This window comes from Pseudophryne corroboree, unplaced genomic scaffold (genome assembly GCF_028390025.1).
Source record: "Pseudophryne corroboree isolate aPseCor3 unplaced genomic scaffold, aPseCor3.hap2 scaffold_1469, whole genome shotgun sequence".
Lineage (NCBI taxonomy): Eukaryota > Metazoa > Chordata > Amphibia > Anura > Myobatrachidae > Pseudophryne > Pseudophryne corroboree.
The window spans coordinates 1-18,507 of NW_026968098.1; the positions used below are offsets into that span (position 1 = coordinate 1).

Here is an 18,507-nt window from a genome sequence, read left to right on the forward strand (position 1 = left end):
CTTTTCTTGAGCCGCTCCCTTCTATGCCCTTGCGCACTATCCTGACTTCTCCCGTCTGCTTACTTTGTGCCTTCCAATGCACAATGCAAACTACAGGTAGTGCTGCAGGGCCCACACCCTTTTACTTGCCTTACAGAGCAGCTCTGGAGCTGTTACAGTGCCCAGCTGCTGTAAGAAATCAGCGTGAATGCTTCAGGGGCTGGGGCATAGCCAACATGAGACCCACACCGAAGGAGGGTGGAGATGTTTAATGTGAATTAGGGGTCATCCAAGCGCCACAAAAGGACGCCATGCCCTGCACATCCCTTTTTTCTTTTCATATGCAGACGAGGGTTGAAGCCAACTTTGACCCACTGCTTGGATGACATCACCATATGCAAATCCATCTGCTGTAGGCCTTCCCCCAGGAATGCTTGTACTAGTTGTTGCATTTGGTTTGTTGTTTGGGGGTGCTTCAGTATTAGGCAGCCTTCTGCCCTCCCATGTTCATCTGAAAATATGTGTTCTCCCAGCAGTTGTTGTCCCCAGATGAGAGTTCCCTTGTGCTGCCTCAGTTGAATCTCCTTTACTTGACAGAGATGTGCCTGAGCAGCGGCCCTCCCCAGCTCTATCCCAAATCATACTTATTTTGCATAGGAGATACCATGGTCATGAAGATTGTTCTCCCAGGGTGAGGTTCATTCATTGCATTCTGGGTATGCTGACTCCTATGATTTCCCCAAATGTGGGAAACTCGACTGCATTATTTGTGGTAGTGGGGGACTGTGTTTGTGCTTTCCTCTGGTCAGCTCTGGTAAAAGCCAGATTTCTGTGTCTCAGATCTTCCTCTAGCCTTGTTCTTCTTTCGAGAGTTCTCTTGTGCTGCCTCAGTTGGATCTCCTTCACTTGACAGGGGGTTGCCCGAGCAGCGACCCTCCTCAGCTCTTGCCCAACTCCTACTTACCTGCCAGGTGAGATACTATGATCATGAAGGTGCTTCTCCCAGGGCAAGGCTCACCCATTGCACTCTGTGTGTGCTGCTCCAGCTATTTCCCCAAATGTGGGAAACTTGACTGCATAATTTGTGTTTCCCCTGGTCGGCTCTCGTATAATTCAGATCTCTTTGTCTCAGGTCTCTCTCCAGCCTAGTTTGCTGTCTGTTTCCACTTCTCTTTTCTTGAGCCGCTCCCTTCTATGCCCTTGCGCACTATCCTGACTTCTCCCGTCTGCTTACTTTGTGCCTTCCAACGCACAATGCGAACTACAGGTAGTGCTGCAGGGCCCACACCCTTTTAGTTGCCTTACAGAGCAGCTCTGGAGCTGTTACAGTGCCCAGCTGCTGCAAGAAATCAGCTTGAATGTTCTTCGTTGATTGATGGAAGAAACATCTTACAAAAACTCTCCAGATTATTGACTTTTTAAAGTTTTTCTAGGAAACGTTCTAGATGAATGCTTATTAGCGTTTGTCAGAATGTACGTTTGCAAAGTGTCTCTGTGGCGCAATCAGTTAGCGTGCTCGGTTATTATCCAAAAGGTTGGTGGTTCAATCCCACCCAGGGACGTAATTTACCTTGTTATCAGATTTTGGTGATCTTTAAGTAGACAAGTCAAAATTTCAAACCCCCTCTTGTGGTGTAGGGTACCTGGCCTTCTCTGATGTAATCAGAGTTAGATTTGATTAAGTGATTTTATAAAAAAAACAGCTAGGAAGCACAATTTAGCAGTGGGTTGCAGAGAAAAAGAAATATGCTGGCAAAAAATCCAATTGAGTGATTAAACAGCTCTTCATTTTCTGGCTTTATTTTTATGCTAACAAATTTGTTCTCTGAAAAGTGTCCACAAAGCCAAGTATCTGATTAACACCTTTGTAGGGATGGTTTTTCACCTATTACTAAATTAAACTTGCTTCATTGGAAAGGCAGCAAGATGCATCGTCATTTCAATATCTACTGAAATAATACAGGTTGACACCGGGAAACATTAACGCCACTGCATCCTTGCTGCTTTCTCATGTGGAAGTCTGTTTAATGTGAAATTAAGAAAATCTTTATTTAAGGGTGAAGATGTTTCTAACAAAATCGTTGCCCCAATGCATCATTGAAATTCAAGCTGGAAAGATGATTTTAATATATCACTTGTACATTTTGTATTGCTCTTCTGGTGACAATGTAGTTTGTTTTTGTCAATTACCATTTTAATAATAGGGTAAAGAAAATTAAGTGGATTTTTGAAAGAAAACAATACTGTCAATATACTATTAAACAAATTAAAATGGTAAAAGTTATTGTACTTTAAGTAAAAATAAAAGAGCCAAAATATCAATCCCAATTTTGGATTACTTTAATTAAAAAAAAATGCATATAGCAGAGGATAGTTTCAATCTGCCTACCTCTGGGTTATCGGCCCAGCATGCTTCCATTGCAGTACTCTGCTGCACATGTAAGTGCAAGAGATCCTGAAGCACTCACTCATCGTGGGAAAGTACCAATGTGTTTCTTCGTTGGTTGATGGAAGAAACATCTTACAAAAACTCTCCAGATTATTGACTTTTTAAAGTTTTTCTAGGAAACGTTCTAGATGAATGCTTATTAGCCTTTGTCAGTATGTACTTTTTGCAAAGTGTCTCAGTGGCGCAATCGGTTAGTGTGTTCGGCTATTAACCAAAAGGTTGGTGGTTCAATCCCACCCAGGGATGTAATTGACCTTGTGATCAGATTTTGGTGATATTTAAGTAGACAAGTCAAAATTTCAAACCCCCTGTTATGGTGTGGGTACCTGGCCTTCCCTGATGTAATCAGAGTTAGATTTGATTCAGTGATTTTATAAAAACAGCTAGGAAGCACAATTTAGCAGTAGGTTGCAGAGAAAAAAAATATGCTGGCAAAAAAATCCAATTGAGTGATTAAACAGCTCTTCATTTTCTGGTTTATTTTTATGATAACAAATTTGTTCTCTGAAAAGTGTCCACAAAGCCAAGTCTCTGATTAACACCTTTGTAGGGATGGTTTTTCACCTATTACTAAATTAAACTTGCTTCATTGGAAAGGCAGCAAGATGCATCCTCATTTCAATGTCTACTGAAATAATACAGGTTGACACCAGGAAACATTAACGCCACTGCATCCTTGCTGCTTTCTCATGTGGAAGTCTGTTTAATGTGAAAACAAGGTGATATCTAATTAGCACACAGGTAAGGAATTAAGAAAATCTTTATTTAAGGGTGAAGATGTTTCTCACAAAATCGTTGCCCCAATGCATCATTGAAATTCAAGCTGGAAAGATGATTTTAATATATCACTTGTACATTTTGTATTGCTCTTCTGGTGACAATGTAGTTTGTTTTTGTCAATTACCATTTTAATAATAGGGTAAAGAAAATTAAGTGGATTTTTGAAAGAAAACAATACTGTCAATATACTATCAAAACAAATTAAAATGGTAAAAGTTATTGTACTTTAAGTAAAAATAAAAGAGCCAAAATATCAATCCCAGTTTTGGATTACTTTAATTAACAAAAAAAATGCATATAGCAAAGGATAGTTTCAATCTGCCTACCTCTGGGTTATGGGCCCAGCATGCTTCCATTGCAGTACTCTGCTGCACATGTAAGTGCAAAAGATCCTGAAGCACTCACTCATCATGGGAAAGTACCAATGTGTTTCTTCATTGGTTGATGGAAGAAACATCTTACAAAAACTCTCCAGATTATTGACTTTTTAAAGTTTTTCTAGGAAACGTTCTAGATGAATGCTTATTAGATTTTGTCAGTATGTACTTTTGCAAAGTGTCTCTGTGGCGCAATTGGTTAGTGTGTAAGGCTATTAACCAAAAGGTTGGTGGTTCAATCCCACCCAGGGACGTAATTGACCTTGTGTTCAGATTTTGGTGATCTTTAAGTAGACAAGTCAAAATTTCAAACCCCCTCTTATTGTGTAGGGTACCTGGCCTTCTCTGATGTAATCAGAGTTAGATTTGATTCAGTGATTTTATAAAAAACAGCTAGGAAGCACAATTTAGCAGTAGGTTGCAGAGAAAAAAAATATGCTGGCAAAAAAATCCAATTGAGTGATTAAACAGCTCTTCATTTTCTGGTTTATTTTTATGATAACAAATTTGTTCTCTGAAAAGTGTCCACAAAGCCAAGTCTCTGATTAACACCTTTGTAGGGATGGTTTTTCACCTATTACTAAATTAAACTTGCTTCATTGGAAAGGCAGCAAGATGCATCCTCATTTCAATGTCTACTGAAATAATACAGGTTGACACCAGGAAACATTAACGCCACTGCATCCTTGCTGCTTTCTCATGTGGAAGTCTGTTTAATGTGAAAACAAGGTGATATCTAATTAGCACACAGGTAAGGAATTAAGAAAATCTTTATTTAAGGGTGAAGATGTTTCTCACAAAATCGTTGCCCAAATGCATCATTGAAATTCAAGCTGGAAAGATGATTTTAATATATCACTTGTACATTTTGTATTGCTCTTCTGGTGACAATGTAGTTTGTTTTTGTCAATTACCATTTTAATAATAGGGTAAAGAAAATTAAGTGGATTTTTGAAAGAAAACAATACTGTCAATATACTATTAAAACAAATTAAAATGGTAAAAGTTATTGTACTTTAAGTAAAAATAAAAGAGCAAAAATATCCATCCCAGTTTTGGATTACTTTAATTAACAAAAAAAATGCATATAACAAAGGATAGTTTCAATCTGCCTACCTCTGGGTTATGGGCCCAGCATGCTTCCATTGGAGTACTCTGCTGCACATGTAAGTGCAAGAGATCCTGAAGCACTCACTCATCATGGGAAAGTACCAATGTGTTTCTTTGTTGGTTGATGGAAGAAACATCTTTCAAAAACTCTCCAGATTATTGACTTTTTAAAGTTTTTCTAGGATATGTTCTAGATGAATGCTTATTAGCCTTTGTCAGTATGTACTTTTTGCAAAGTGTCTCTGTGGCGCAATTGGTTAGTGTGTACGGCTATTAACCAAAAGGTTGGTGGTTACATCCTACCCAGGGACGTAATTGACCTTGTGATCAGATTTTGGTGATATTTAAGTAGACAAGTCAAAATTTCAAACCCCCTCTTATTGTGTAGGGTACCTAGCCTTCTCTGATGTAATCAGAGTTAGATTTGATTCAGTGATTTTATAAAAACAGCTAGGAAGCACAATTTAGCAGTGGGTTGCAGAGAAAAAGAAATATGCTGGCAAAAAAATCCAATTGAGTGATTAAACAGCTCTTCATTTCTGGCTTTATTTTTATGCTAACAAATTTGTTCTCTGAAAAGTGTCCACAAAGCCAAGTCTCTGATTAACACCTTTGTAGGGATGGTTTTTCACCTATTACTAAATTAAACTTGCTTCATTGGAAAGGCAGCAAGATGCATCCTCATTTCAATGTCTACTGAAATAATACAGGTTGACACCAGGAAACATTAACGCCACTGCATCCTTGCTGCTTTCTCATGTTGAAGTCTGTTTAATGTGAAAACAAGGTGATATCTAATTAGCACACAGGTAAGGAATTAAGAAAATCTTTATTTAAGGGTGAAGATGTTTCTCACAAAATCGTTGCCCCAATGCATCATTGAAATTCAAGCTGGAAAGATGATTTTAATATATCACTTGTACATTTTGTATTGCTCTTCTGGTGACAATGTAGTTTGTTTTTGTCAATTACCATTTTAATAATAGGGTAAAGAAAATTAAGTGGATTTTTGAAAGAAAACAATACTGTCAATATACTATTAAAACAAATTAAAATGGTAAAAGTTATTGTACTTTAAGTAAAAATAAAAGAGCAAAAATATCAATCCCAGTTTTGAATTACTTTAATTAACAAAAAAAATGCATATAGCAAAGGATAATTTCAATCTGCCTACCTCTGGGTTATGGGCCCAGCATGCTTCCATTGCAGTACTCTGCTGCACATGTAAGTGCAAGAGATCCTGAAGCACTCACTCATCATGGGAAAGTACCAATGTGTTTCTTCGTTGGTTGATGGAAGAAACATCTTACAAAAACTCTCCAGATTATTGACTTTTTAAAGTTTTTCTAGGAAACGTTCTAGATGAATGTATTAGCCTTTGTCAGTATGTACTTTTGCAAAGTGTCTCTGTGGCGCAATTGGTTAGTGTGTAAGGCTATTAACAAAAGGTTGGTGGTTCAATCCCACCCAGGAATGTAATTGACCTTGTGGTCAGATTTTGGTGATATTTAAGTAGACAAGTCAAAATTTCAAACCCCCTCTTATTGTGTAGGGTACCTGGCCTTCTCTGATGTAATCAGAGTTAGATTTGATTCAGTGATTTTATAAAAAAACAGCTAGGAAGCACAATTTAGCAGTAGGTTGCAGAGAAAAAAAATATGCTGGCAAAAAAATCCAATTGAGTGATTAAACAGCTCTTCATTTTCTGGTTTATTTTTATGATAACAAATTTGTTCTCTGAAAAGTGTCCACAAAGCCAAGTCTCTGATTAACACCTTTGTAGGGATGGTTTTTCACCTATTACTAAATTAAACTTGCTTCATTGGAAAGGCAGCAAGATGCATCCTCATTTCAATGTCTACTGAAATAATACAGGTTGACACCAGGAAACATTAACGCCACTGCATCCTTGCTGCTTTCTCATGTGGAAGTCTGTTTAATGTGAAAACAAGGTGATATCTAATTAGCACACAGGTAAGGAATTAAGAAAATCTTTATTTAAGGGTGAAGATGTTTCTCACAAAATCGTTGCCCAAATGCATCATTGAAATTCAAGCTGGAAAGATGATTTTAATATATCACTTGTACATTTTGTATTGCTCTTCTGGTGACAATGTAGTTTGTTTTTGTCAATTACCATTTTAATAATAGGGTAAAGAAAATTAAGTGGATTTTTGAAAGAAAACAATACTGTCAATATACTATTAAAACAAATTAAAATGGTAAAAGTTATTGTACTTTAAGTAAAAATAAAAGAGCCAAAATATCAATCCCAATTTTGGATTACTTTAATAAAAAAAAAATGCATATAGCAGAGGATAGTTTCAATCTGCCTACCTCTGGGTTATCGGCCCAGCATGCTTCCATTGCAGTACTCTGCTGCACATGTAAGTGCAAGAGATCCTGAAGCACTCACTCATCGTGGGAAAGTACCAATGTGTTTCTTCGTTGGTTGATGGAAGAAACATCTTACAAAAACTCTCCAGATTATTGACTTTTTAAAGTTTTTCTAGGAAACGTTCTAGATGAATGCTTATTAGCCTTTGTCAGTATGTACTTTTTGCAAAGTGTCTCAGTGGCGCAATCGGTTAGTGTGTTCGGCTATTAACCAAAAGGTTGGTGGTTCAATCCCACCCAGGAATGTAATTGACCTTGTGATCAGATTTTGGTGATATTTAAGTAGACAAGTCAAAATTTCAAACCCCCTGTTATGGTGTGGGTACCTGGCCTTCCCTGATGTAATCAGAGTTAGATTTGATTCAGTGATTTTATAAAAACAGCTAGGAAGCACAATTTAGCAGTAGGTTGCAGAGAAAAAAAAATATGCTGGCAGAAAAATCCAATTGAGTGAATAAACAGCTCTTCATTTTCTGGCTTTATTTTTATGCTAACAAATTTGTTCTCTGAAAAGTGTCCACAAAGCCAAGTCTCTGATTAACACCTTTGTAAGGATGGTTTTTCACCTATTACTAAATTAAACTTGCTTCATTGGAAAGGCAGCAAGATGCATCCTCATTTCAATGTCTACTGAAATAATACAGGTTGACACCAGGAAACATTAACGCCACTGCATCCTTGCTGCTTTCTCATGTGGAAGTCTGTTTAATGTGAAAACAAGGTGATATCTAATTAGCACACAGGTAAGGAATTAAGAAAATCTTTATTTAAGGGTGAAGATGTTTCTCACAAAATCGTTGCCCCAATGCATCATTGAAATTCAAGCTGGAAAGATGATTTTAATATATCACTTGTACATTTTGTATTGCTCTTCTGGTGACAATGTAGTTTGTTTTTGTCAATTACCATTTTAATAATAGGGTAAAGAAAATTAAGTGGATTTTTGAAAGAAAACAATACTGTCAATATACTATTAAAACAAATTAAAATGGTAAAAGTTATTGTACTTTAAGTAAAAATAAAAGAGCAAAAATATCAATCCCAGTTTTGAATTACTTTAATTAACAAAAAAAATGCATATAGCAAAGGATAATTTCAATCTGCCTACCTCTGGGTTATGGGCCCAGCATGCTTCCATTGCAGTACTCTGCTGCACATGTAAGTGCAAGAGATCCTGAAGCACTCACTCATCATGGGAAAGTACCAATGTGTTTCTTCGTTGGTTGATGGAAGAAACATCTTACAAAAACTCTCCAGATTATTGACTTTTTAAAGTTTTTCTAGGAAACGTTCTAGATGAATGTATTAGCCTTTGTCAGTATGTACTTTTGCAAAGTGTCTCTGTGGCGCAATTGGTTAGTGTGTAAGGCTATTAACAAAAGGTTGGTGGTTCAATCCCACCCAGGAATGTAATTGACCTTGTGATCAGATTTTGGTGATATTTAAGTAGACAAGTCAAAATTTCAAACCCCCTCTTATTGTGTAGGGTACCTGGCCTTCTCTGATGTAATCAGAGTTAGATTTGATTCAGTGATTTTATAAAAAACAGCTAGGAAGCACAATTTAGCAGTGGGTTGCAGATAAAAAAAATATGCTGGCAAAAAAATCCAATTGAGTGATTAAACAGCTCTTCATTTTCTGGCTTTATTTTTATGCTAACAAATTTGTTCTCTGAAAAGTGTCCACAAAGCCAAGTCTCTGATTAACACCTTTGTAGGGATGGTTTTTCACCTATTACTAAATTAAACTTGCTTCATTGGAAAGGCAGCAAGATGCATCCTCATTTCAATGTCTACTGAAATAATACAGGTTGACACCAGGAAACATTAACGCCACTGCATCCTTGCTGCTTTCTCATGTGGAAGTCTGTTTAATGTGAAAACAAGGTGATATCTAATTAGCACACAGGTAAGGAATTAAGAAAATCTTTATTTAAGGGTGAAGATGTTTCTCACAAAATCGTTGCCCCAATGCATCATTGAAATTCAAGCTGGAAAGATGATTTTAATATATCACTTGTACATTTTGTATTGCTCTTCTGGTGACAATGTAGTTTGTTTTTGTCAATTACCATTTTAATAATAGGGTAAAGAAAATTAAGTGGATTTTTGAAAGAAAACAATACTGTCAATATACTATCAAAACAAATTAAAATGGTAAAAGTTATTGTACTTTAAGTAAAAATAAAAGAGCCAAAATATCAATCCCAGTTTTGGATTACTTTAATTAACAAAAAAAATGCATATAGCAAAGGATAGTTTCAATCTGCCTACCTCTGGGTTATGGGCCCAGCATGCTTCCATTGCAGTACTCTGCTGCACATGTAAGTGCAAGAGATCCTGAAGCACTCACTCATCATGGGAAAGTACCAATGTGTTTCTTCATTGGTTGATGGAAGAAACATCTTACAAAAACTCTCCAGATTATTGACTTTTTAAAGTTTTTCTAGGAAACGTTCTAGATGAATGCTTATTAGCCTTTGTCAGTATGTACTTTTGCAAAGTGTCTCTGTGGCGCAATTGGTTAGTGTGTAAGGCTATTAACCAAAATGTTGGTGGTTCAATCCCACCCAGGGACGTAATTGACCTTGTGTTCAGATTTTGGTGATCTTTAAGTAGATAAGTCAAAATTTCAAACCCCCTCTTATTGTGTAGGGTACCTGGCCTTCTCTGATGTTATCAGAGTTAGATTTGATTCAGTGATTTTATAAAAACAGCTAGGAAGCACAATTTAGCAGTGGGTTGCAGAGAAAAAGAAATATGCTGGCAAAAAAATCCAATTGAGTGATTAAACAGCTCTTCATTTCTGGCTTTATTTTTATGCTAACAAATTTGTTCTCTGAAAAGTGTCCACAAAGCCAAGTCTCTGATTAACACCTTTGTAGGGATGGTTTTTCACCTATTACTAAATTAAACTTGCTTCATTGGAAAGGCAGCAAGATGCATCCTCATTTCAATGTCTACTGAAATAATACAGGTTGACACCAGGAAACATTAACGCCACTGCATCCTTGCTGCTTTCTCATGTGGAAGTCTGTTTAATGTGAAAACAAGGTGATATCTAATTAGCACACAGGTAAGGAATTAAGAAAATCTTTATTTAAGGGTGAAGATGTTTCTCACAAAATCGTTGCCCAAATGCATCATTGAAATTCAAGCTGGAAAGATGATTTTAATATATCACTTGTACATTTTGTATTGCTCTTCTGGTGACAATGTAGTTTGTTTTTGTCAATTACCATTTTAATAATAGGGTAAAGAAAATTAAGTGGATTTTTGAAAGAAAACAATACTGTCAATATACTATTAAAACAAATTAAAATGGTAAAAGTTATTGTACTTTAAGTAAAAATAAAAGAGCCAAAATATCAATCCCAATTTTGGATTACTTTAATTAAAAAAAAATGCATATAGCAGAGGATAGTTTCAATCTGCCTACCTCTGGGTTATCGGCCCAGCATGCTTCCATTGCAGTACTCTGCTGCACATGTAAGTGCAAGAGATCCTGAAGCACTCACTCATCGTGGGAAAGTACCAATGTGTTTCTTCGTTGGTTGATGGAAGAAACATCTTACAAAAACTCTCCAGATTATTGATTTTTTAAAGTTTTTCTAGGAAACGTTCTAGATGAATGCTTATTAGCCTTTGTCAGTATGTACTTTTTGCAAAGTGTCTCAGTGGCGCAATCGGTTAGTGTGTTCGGCTATTAACCAAAAGGTTGGTGGTTCAATCCCACCCAGGAATGTAATTGACCTTGTGATCAGATTTTGGTGATATTTAAGTAGACAAGTCAAAATTTCAAACCCCCTGTTATGGTGTGGGTACCTGGCCTTCCCTGATGTAATCAGAGTTAGATTTGATTCAGTGATTTTATAAAAACAGCTAGGAAGCACAATTTAGCAGTAGGTTGCAGAGAAAAAAAATATGCTGGCAGAAAAATCCAATTGAGTGAATAAACAGCTCTTCATTTTCTGGCTTTATTTTTATGCTAACAAATTTGTTCTCTGAAAAGTGTCCACAAAGCTAAGTCTCTGATTAACACCTTTGTAAGGATGGTTTTTCACCTATTACTAAATTAAACTTGCTTCATTGGAAAGGCAGCAAGATGCATCCTCATTTCAATGTCTACTGAAATAATACAGGTTGACACCAGGAAACATTAACGCCACTGCATCCTTGCTGCTTTCTCATGTGGAAGTCTGTTTAATGTGAAAACAAGGTGATATCTAATTAGCACACAGGTAAGGAATTAAGAAAATCTTTATTTAAGGGTGAAGATGTTTCTCACAAAATCGTTGCCCCAATGCATCATTGAAATTCAACCTGGAAAGATGATTTTAATATATCACTTGTACATTTTGTATTGCTCTTCTGGTGACAATGTAGTTTGTTTTTGTCAATTACCATTTTAATAATTGGGTAAAGAAAATTAAGTGGATTTTTGAAAGAAAACAATACTGTCAATATACTATTAAAACAAATTAAAATGGTAAAAGTTATTGTACTTTAAGTAAAAATAAAAGAGCAAAAATATCCATCCCAGTTTTGGATTACTTTAATTAACAAAAAAAATGCATATAACAAAGGATAGTTTCAATCTGCCTACCTCTGGGTTATGGGCCCAGCATGCTTCCATTGGAGTACTCTGCTGCACATGTAAGTGCAAGAGATCCTGAAGCACTCACTCATCATGGGAAAGTACCAATGTGTTTCTTTGTTGGTTGATGGAAGAAACATCTTTCAAAAACTCTCCAGATTATTGACTTTTTAAAGTTTTTCTAGGATATGTTCTAGATGAATGCTTATTAGCCTTTGTCAGTATGTACTTTTTGCAAAGTGTCTCTGTGGCGCAATTGGTTAGTGTGTACGGCTATTAACCAAAAGGTTGGTGGTTACATCCTACCCAGGGACGTAATTGACCTTGTGATCAGATTTTGGTGATATTTAAGTAGACAAGTCAAAATTTCAAACCCCCTCTTATTGTGTAGGGTACCTAGCCTTCTCTGATGTAATCAGAGTTAGATTTGATTCAGTGATTTTATAAAAACAGCTAGGAAGCACAATTTAGCAGTGGGTTGCAGAGAAAAAGAAATATGCTGGCAAAAAAATCCAATTGAGTGATTAAACAGCTCTTCATTTCTGGCTTTATTTTTATGCTAACAAATTTGTTCTCTGAAAAGTGTCCACAAAGCCAAGTCTCTGATTAACACCTTTGTAGGGATGGTTTTTCACCTATTACTAAATTAAACTTGCTTCATTGGAAAGGCAGCAAGATGCATCCTCATTTCAATGTCTACTGAAATAATACAGGTTGACACCAGGAAACATTAACGCCACTGCATCCTTGCTGCTTTCTCATGTGGAAGTCTGTTTAATGTGAAAACAAGGTGATATCTAATTAGCACACAGGTAAGGAATTAAGAAAATCTTTATTTAAGGGTGAAGATGTTTCTCACAAAATCGTTGCCCCAATGCATCATTGAAATTCAAGCTGGAAAGATGATTTTAATATATCACTTGTACATTTTGTATTGCTCTTCTGGTGACAATGTAGTTTGTTTTTGTCAATTACCATTTTAATAATAGGGTAAAGAAAATTAAGTGGATTTTTGAAAGAAAACAATACTGTCAATATACTATTAAAACAAATTAAAATGGTAAAAGTTATTGTACTTTAAGTAAAAATAAAAGAGCAAAAATATCAATCCCAGTTTTGAATTACTTTAATTAACAAAAAAATGCATATAGCAAAGGATAATTTCAATCTGCCTACCTCTGGGTTATGGGCCCAGCATGCTTCCATTGCAGTACTCTGCTGCACATGTAAGTGCAAGAGATCCTGAAGCACTCACTCATCATGGGAAAGTACCAATGTGTTTCTTCGTTGGTTGATGGAAGAAACATCTTACAAAAACTCTCCAGATTATTGACTTTTTAAAGTTTTTCTAGGAAACGTTCTAGATGAATGTATTAGCCTTTGTCAGTATGTTCTTTTGCAAAGTGTCTCTGTGGCGCAATTGGTTAGTGTGTAAGGCTATTAACAAAAGGTTGGTGGTTCAATCCCACCCAGGAATGTAATTGACCTTGTGATCAGATTTTGGTGATATTTAAGTAGACAAGTCAAAATTTCAAACCCCCTCTTATTGTGTAGGGTACCTGGCCTTCTCTGATGTAATCAGAGTTAGATTTGATTCAGTGATTTTATAAAAAACAGCTAGGAAGCACAATTTAGCAGTGGGTTGCAGATAAAAAAAATATGCTGGCAAAAAAATCCAATTGAGTGATTAAACAGCTCTTCATTTTCTGGCTTTATTTTTATGCTAACAAATTTGTTCTCTGAAAAGTGTCCACAAAGCCAAGTCTCTGATTAACACCTTTGTAGGGATGGTTTTTCACCTATTACTAAATTAAACTTGCTTCATTGGAAAGGCAGCAAGATGCATCCTCATTTCAATGTCTACTGAAATAATACAGGTTGACACCAGGAAACATTAACGCCACTGCATCCTTGCTGCTTTCTCATGTGGAAGTCTGTTTAATGTGAAAACAAGGTGATATCTAATTAGCACACAGGTAAGGAATTAAGAAAATCTTTATTTAAGGGTGAAGATGTTTCTCACAAAATCGTTGCCCCAATGCATCATTGAAATTCAAGCTGGAAAGATGATTTTAATATATCACTTGTACATTTTGTATTGCTCTTCTGGTGACAATGTAGTTTGTTTTTGTCAATTACCATTTTAATAATAGGGTAAAGAAAATTAAGTGGATTTTTGAAAGAAAACAATACTGTCAATATACTATCAAAACAAATTAAAATGGTAAAAGTTATTGTACTTTAAGTAAAAATAAAAGAGCCAAAATATCAATCCCAGTTTTGGATTACTTTAATTAACAAAAAAAATGCATATAGCAAAGGATAGTTTCAATCTGCCTACCTCTGGGTTATGGGCCCAGCATGCTTCCATTGCAGTACTCTGCTGCACATGTAAGTGCAAGAGATCCTGAAGCACTCACTCATCATGGGAAAGTACCAATGTGTTTCTTCATTGGTTGATGGAAGAAACATCTTACAAAAACTCTCCAGATTATTGACTTTTTAAAGTTTTTCTAGGAAACGTTCTAGATGAATGCTTATTAGCCTTTGTCAGTATGTACTTTCGCAAAGTGTCTCTGTGGCGCAATTGGTTAGTGTGTAAGGCTATTAACCAAAAGGTTGGTGGTTCAATCCCACCCAGGGACGTAATTGACCTTGTGTTCAGATTTTGGTGATCTTTAAGTAGATAAGTCAAAATTTCAAACCCCCTCTTATTGTGTAGGGTACCTGGCCTTCTCTGATGTTATCAGAGTTAGATTTGATTCAGTGATTTTATAAAAAACAGCTAGGAAGCACAATTTAGCAGTAGGTTGCAGAGAAAAAAAATATGCTGGCAAAAAAATCCAATTGAGTGATTAAACAGCTCTTCATTTTCTGGTTTATTTTTATGATAACAAATTTGTTCTCTGAAAAGTGTCCACAAAGCCAAGTCTCTGATTAACACCTTTGTAGGGATGGTTTTTCACCTATTACTAAATTAAACTTGCTTCATTGGAAAGGCAGCAAGATGCATCCTCATTTCAATGTCTACTGAAATAATACAGGTTGACACCAGGAAACATTAACGCCACTGCATCCTTGCTGCTTTCTCATGTGGAAGTCTGTTTAATGTGAAAACAAGGTGATATCTAATTAGCACACAGGTAAGGAATTAAGAAAATCTTTATTTAAGGGTGAAGATGTTTCTCACAAAATCGTTGCCCAAATGCATCATTGAAATTCAAGCTGGAAAGATGATTTTAATATATCACTTGTACATTTTGTATTGCTCTTCTGGTGACAATGTAGTTTGTTTTTGTCAATTACCATTTTAATAATAGGGTAAAGAAAATTAAGTGGATTTTTGAAAGAAAACAATACTGTCAATATACTATTAAAACAAATTAAAATGGTAAAAGTTATTGTACTTTAAGTAAAAATAAAAGAGCAAAAATATCAATCCCAGTTTTGGATTACTTTAATTAACAAAAAAAATGCATATAGCAAAGGATAGTTTCAATCTGCCTATCTCTGGGTTATGGGCCCAGCATGCTTCCATTGCAGTACTCTGCTGCACATGTAAGTGCAAGAGATCCTGAAGCACTCACTCATCATGGGAAAGTACCAATGTGTTTCTTCATTGGTTGATGGAAGAAACATCTTACAAAAACTCTCCAGATTATTGACTTTTTAAAGTTTTTCTAGGAAACGTTCTTGATGAATGCTTATTAGCCTTTGTCAGTATGTACTTTTTGCAAAGTGTCTCTGTGGTGCAATTGGTTAGTGTGTAAGGCTATTAACCAAAAGGTTGGTGGTTCAATCCCACCCAGGAATGTAATTGACCTTGTGATCAGATTTTGGTGATATTTAAGTAGACAAGTCAAAATTTCAAACCCCCTCTTATTGTGTAGGGTACCTGGCCTTCTCTGATGTAATCAGAGTTAGATTTGATTCAGTGATTTTATTAAAAACAGCTAGGAAGCACAATTTAGTAGTGGGTTGCAGAGAAAAAAAATATGCTGGCAAAAAAAAAATGCTGGGGGGGGGGGTCAGCAACACTCCATTTCAAAGTCGGAGATGGAGCGGTGCGGGGGCAGGGCTTCAACGGAGAAACAGGATGCGTGGTCAGAGCGGCTGCATGACATCACATGCAGCCGTTGCGATCACAAAAATGGTGGCGGCTTCCTGCGCACACGTACAGTCTGCACCAACAGGAGGCTAACCCATTTTTTATGATCACGCTGAACTGCACTGAGACTGCAATTTCAGCGTGGTCAAGAAGGGAGGCGGCATGCTGGGAGGCCATGCCCTGTGATGGGTGGCCCCAGCATGCGAACCAAAGGATTGCAAATTCTGTTACTTAGCAGAATTTGCAATCCTTACTGAATTAGGCCATTGATTACAAAATTGTAAACAATATTTGAAGTTTTTCTTCAGGGACTAACACAAAAGATGCTTGGGGCTACTAACACATGGGTAAGCCACGTAAAGCTTCCCATGGGTCAGTGGCATCACAACGGGGTTGCGGCACACACCCGAGTGTCACCCGCCAAGTGGGGTGACACAAAAGTGCCGGCTCTTCTTCAGTGACAGAATATGGGTGTTTCACTGTGACATTACGTGCAATACCCAGTTTCTGTCACTGTGCAGGAGCCAGCACCACTCACACACTAGTCCCCGGGTACAGCCCCCAACCCCCGGGATACCCGCAGCAACAAAATGGTGATTCAGGCCACGCCCCTACCTATGAGACCATGCCTCCTTTTTACCATTGCGCTGCTTATCTGCGCGCACTGCATTACAATCTCCCTCGCCGCCTCTCTGGGTGTCACCAGTGATAGTGACACCTCTGCCATGCTTGTAGCAGCTGGTCCTAAGATCTACGCCTCCAGCCCTGAGTGTTTTCCCTTGTGACTTGTTGATCATCATAGCGAAGCAGATGCTTACAGAAAACTGCAGGGGTTTAGATTGAAAAGAAAAACATTGACGAACCCATCATTTCAGCGACAGGGTCTGCCACACGACTGACTGAAATGACTGGTTGGTTTGGGCCCCCACCAAAAAAGAATCAATCAATCTCTCCTTGCACAAACTGGCTCTACAGAGGCAAGATGTCCACCTCATCATCCTCCGATTCCTCACCCCTTTCACTGTGTACATCCCCCTCCTCACAGATTATTAATTCGTCCCCACTGGAATCCACCATCTCAGATCCCTGTGTACTTTCTGGAGGCAATTGCTGGTGAATGTCTCCACGGAGGAATTGATTATAATTAATTTTGATGATCATCATCTTCTCCACATTTTCTGGAAGTAACCTTGTACGCCGATTGCTGACAAGGTGAGCGGCCGCACTAAACACTCTTTCGGAGTACACACTGGAGGGAGGGCAACTTAGGTAGAATAAAGCCAGTTTGTGCAAGGGCCTCCAAATTGCCTCTTTTTCTCCACCATTCTTTCAAAGGTGACAGAATCATATGCAGTGACAGTAGACGACATGTCAGTAATCGTTGCCAGGTCCTTCAGTCTGGACCAGATGTCAGCACTCACTCCAGACTGCCCTGCATCACCGCCAGCGGGTGGGCTCGGAATTCTTAGCCTTTTCCTCGCACCCCCAGTTGCGGGAGAATGTGAAGGAGGAGCTGTTGACGGGTCACGTTCCGCTTGACTTGACAATTTTCTCACCAGCAGGTCTTTGAACCTCTGCAGACTTGTGTCTGCCGGAAAGAGAGATACAATGTAGGTTTTAAATCTAGGATCGAGCACGGCGGCCAAAATGTAGTGCTCTGATTTCAACAGATTGAATCCTGGTTAAGCAAATTAAGGGCTCCATCCACAAGTCCCACATGCCTAGTTGAATCGCTCTGTTTTAGCTCCTCCTTCAATGTCTCCAGCTTCTTCTGCAAAAGCCTGATGAGGGGAATGACCTGACTCAGGCTGGCAGTGTCTGAACTGACTTCACGTGTGGAAAGTTCAAAGGGTTGCAGAACCTTGCACAACGTTGAAATCATTCTCCACTGCGCTTGAGTCAGGTGCATTCCCCCTCCTTTGCCTATATCGTGGGCAGATGTATAGGCTTGAATGGCCTTTTGCTGCTCCTCCATCCTCTGAAGCATATAGAGGGTTGAATTCCACCTCGTTACCACCTCTTGCTTCAGATGATGGCAGGGCAGGTTCAGGAATGTTTGGTGGTGCTCCAGTCTTCGGCATGCGGTGGCTGAAGGCAGAAAGTGGCCCGCAATTCTTCGGGCCACCGACAGCATCTCTTGCACGCCCCTGTCGTTTTTTAAATAATTCTGCACCACCAAGTTCAATGTATGTGCAAAACATGGGACGTGCTGGAATTTGCCCAGATGTAATGCACGCACAATATTGGTGGCGTTGTCCGATGTCACAAATCCCCAGGAGAGTTCAATTGGGGTAAGCCATTCTGCGATGATGTTCCTCAGTTTCCGTAAGAGGTTGTCAGCTGTGTGCCTCTTATGGAAAGCGGTGATACAAAGCGTAGCCTGCCTAGGAACGAGTTGGCAATTGCGAGATGCTGCTACTGGTGCCGCCGCTGCTGTTCTTGCTGCGGGAGGCAATACATCTACCCAGTGGGCTGTCACAGTCATATAGTCCTGAGTCTGCCCTGCTCCACTTAACCACAGACAAGTGGACATTGGGTACAACTGCATTTTTTAGGACACTGGTGACTCTTTTTCTGAGGTCTGTGTACATTTTCGGTATCGCCTGCCTAGAGAAATGGAACCTAGAGGGTATTTGGTACCGTGGACACAGTACCTCAATCAAGTCTCTAGTTGCCTCTAAATTAACGATGGATACCGGAACCACGTTTTT

General features: G+C 38.1%; 2 non-coding genes across 2 annotated transcripts; both read left to right on the forward strand.

The window, feature by feature from the left end:
- Positions 1-619: 619 nt before the first annotated feature.
- LOC134997777 (U1 spliceosomal RNA) lies at positions 620-783 on the forward strand. Its single transcript, XR_010200159.1, has one exon. It is a non-coding gene; the product is annotated as a U1 spliceosomal RNA (small nuclear RNA).
- Positions 784-935: 152 nt separating this feature from the next.
- LOC134997778 (U1 spliceosomal RNA) lies at positions 936-1,098 on the forward strand. The gene has a single exon (XR_010200160.1). It is a non-coding gene; the product is annotated as a U1 spliceosomal RNA (small nuclear RNA).
- Positions 1,099-18,507: the final 17,409 nt, after the last annotated feature.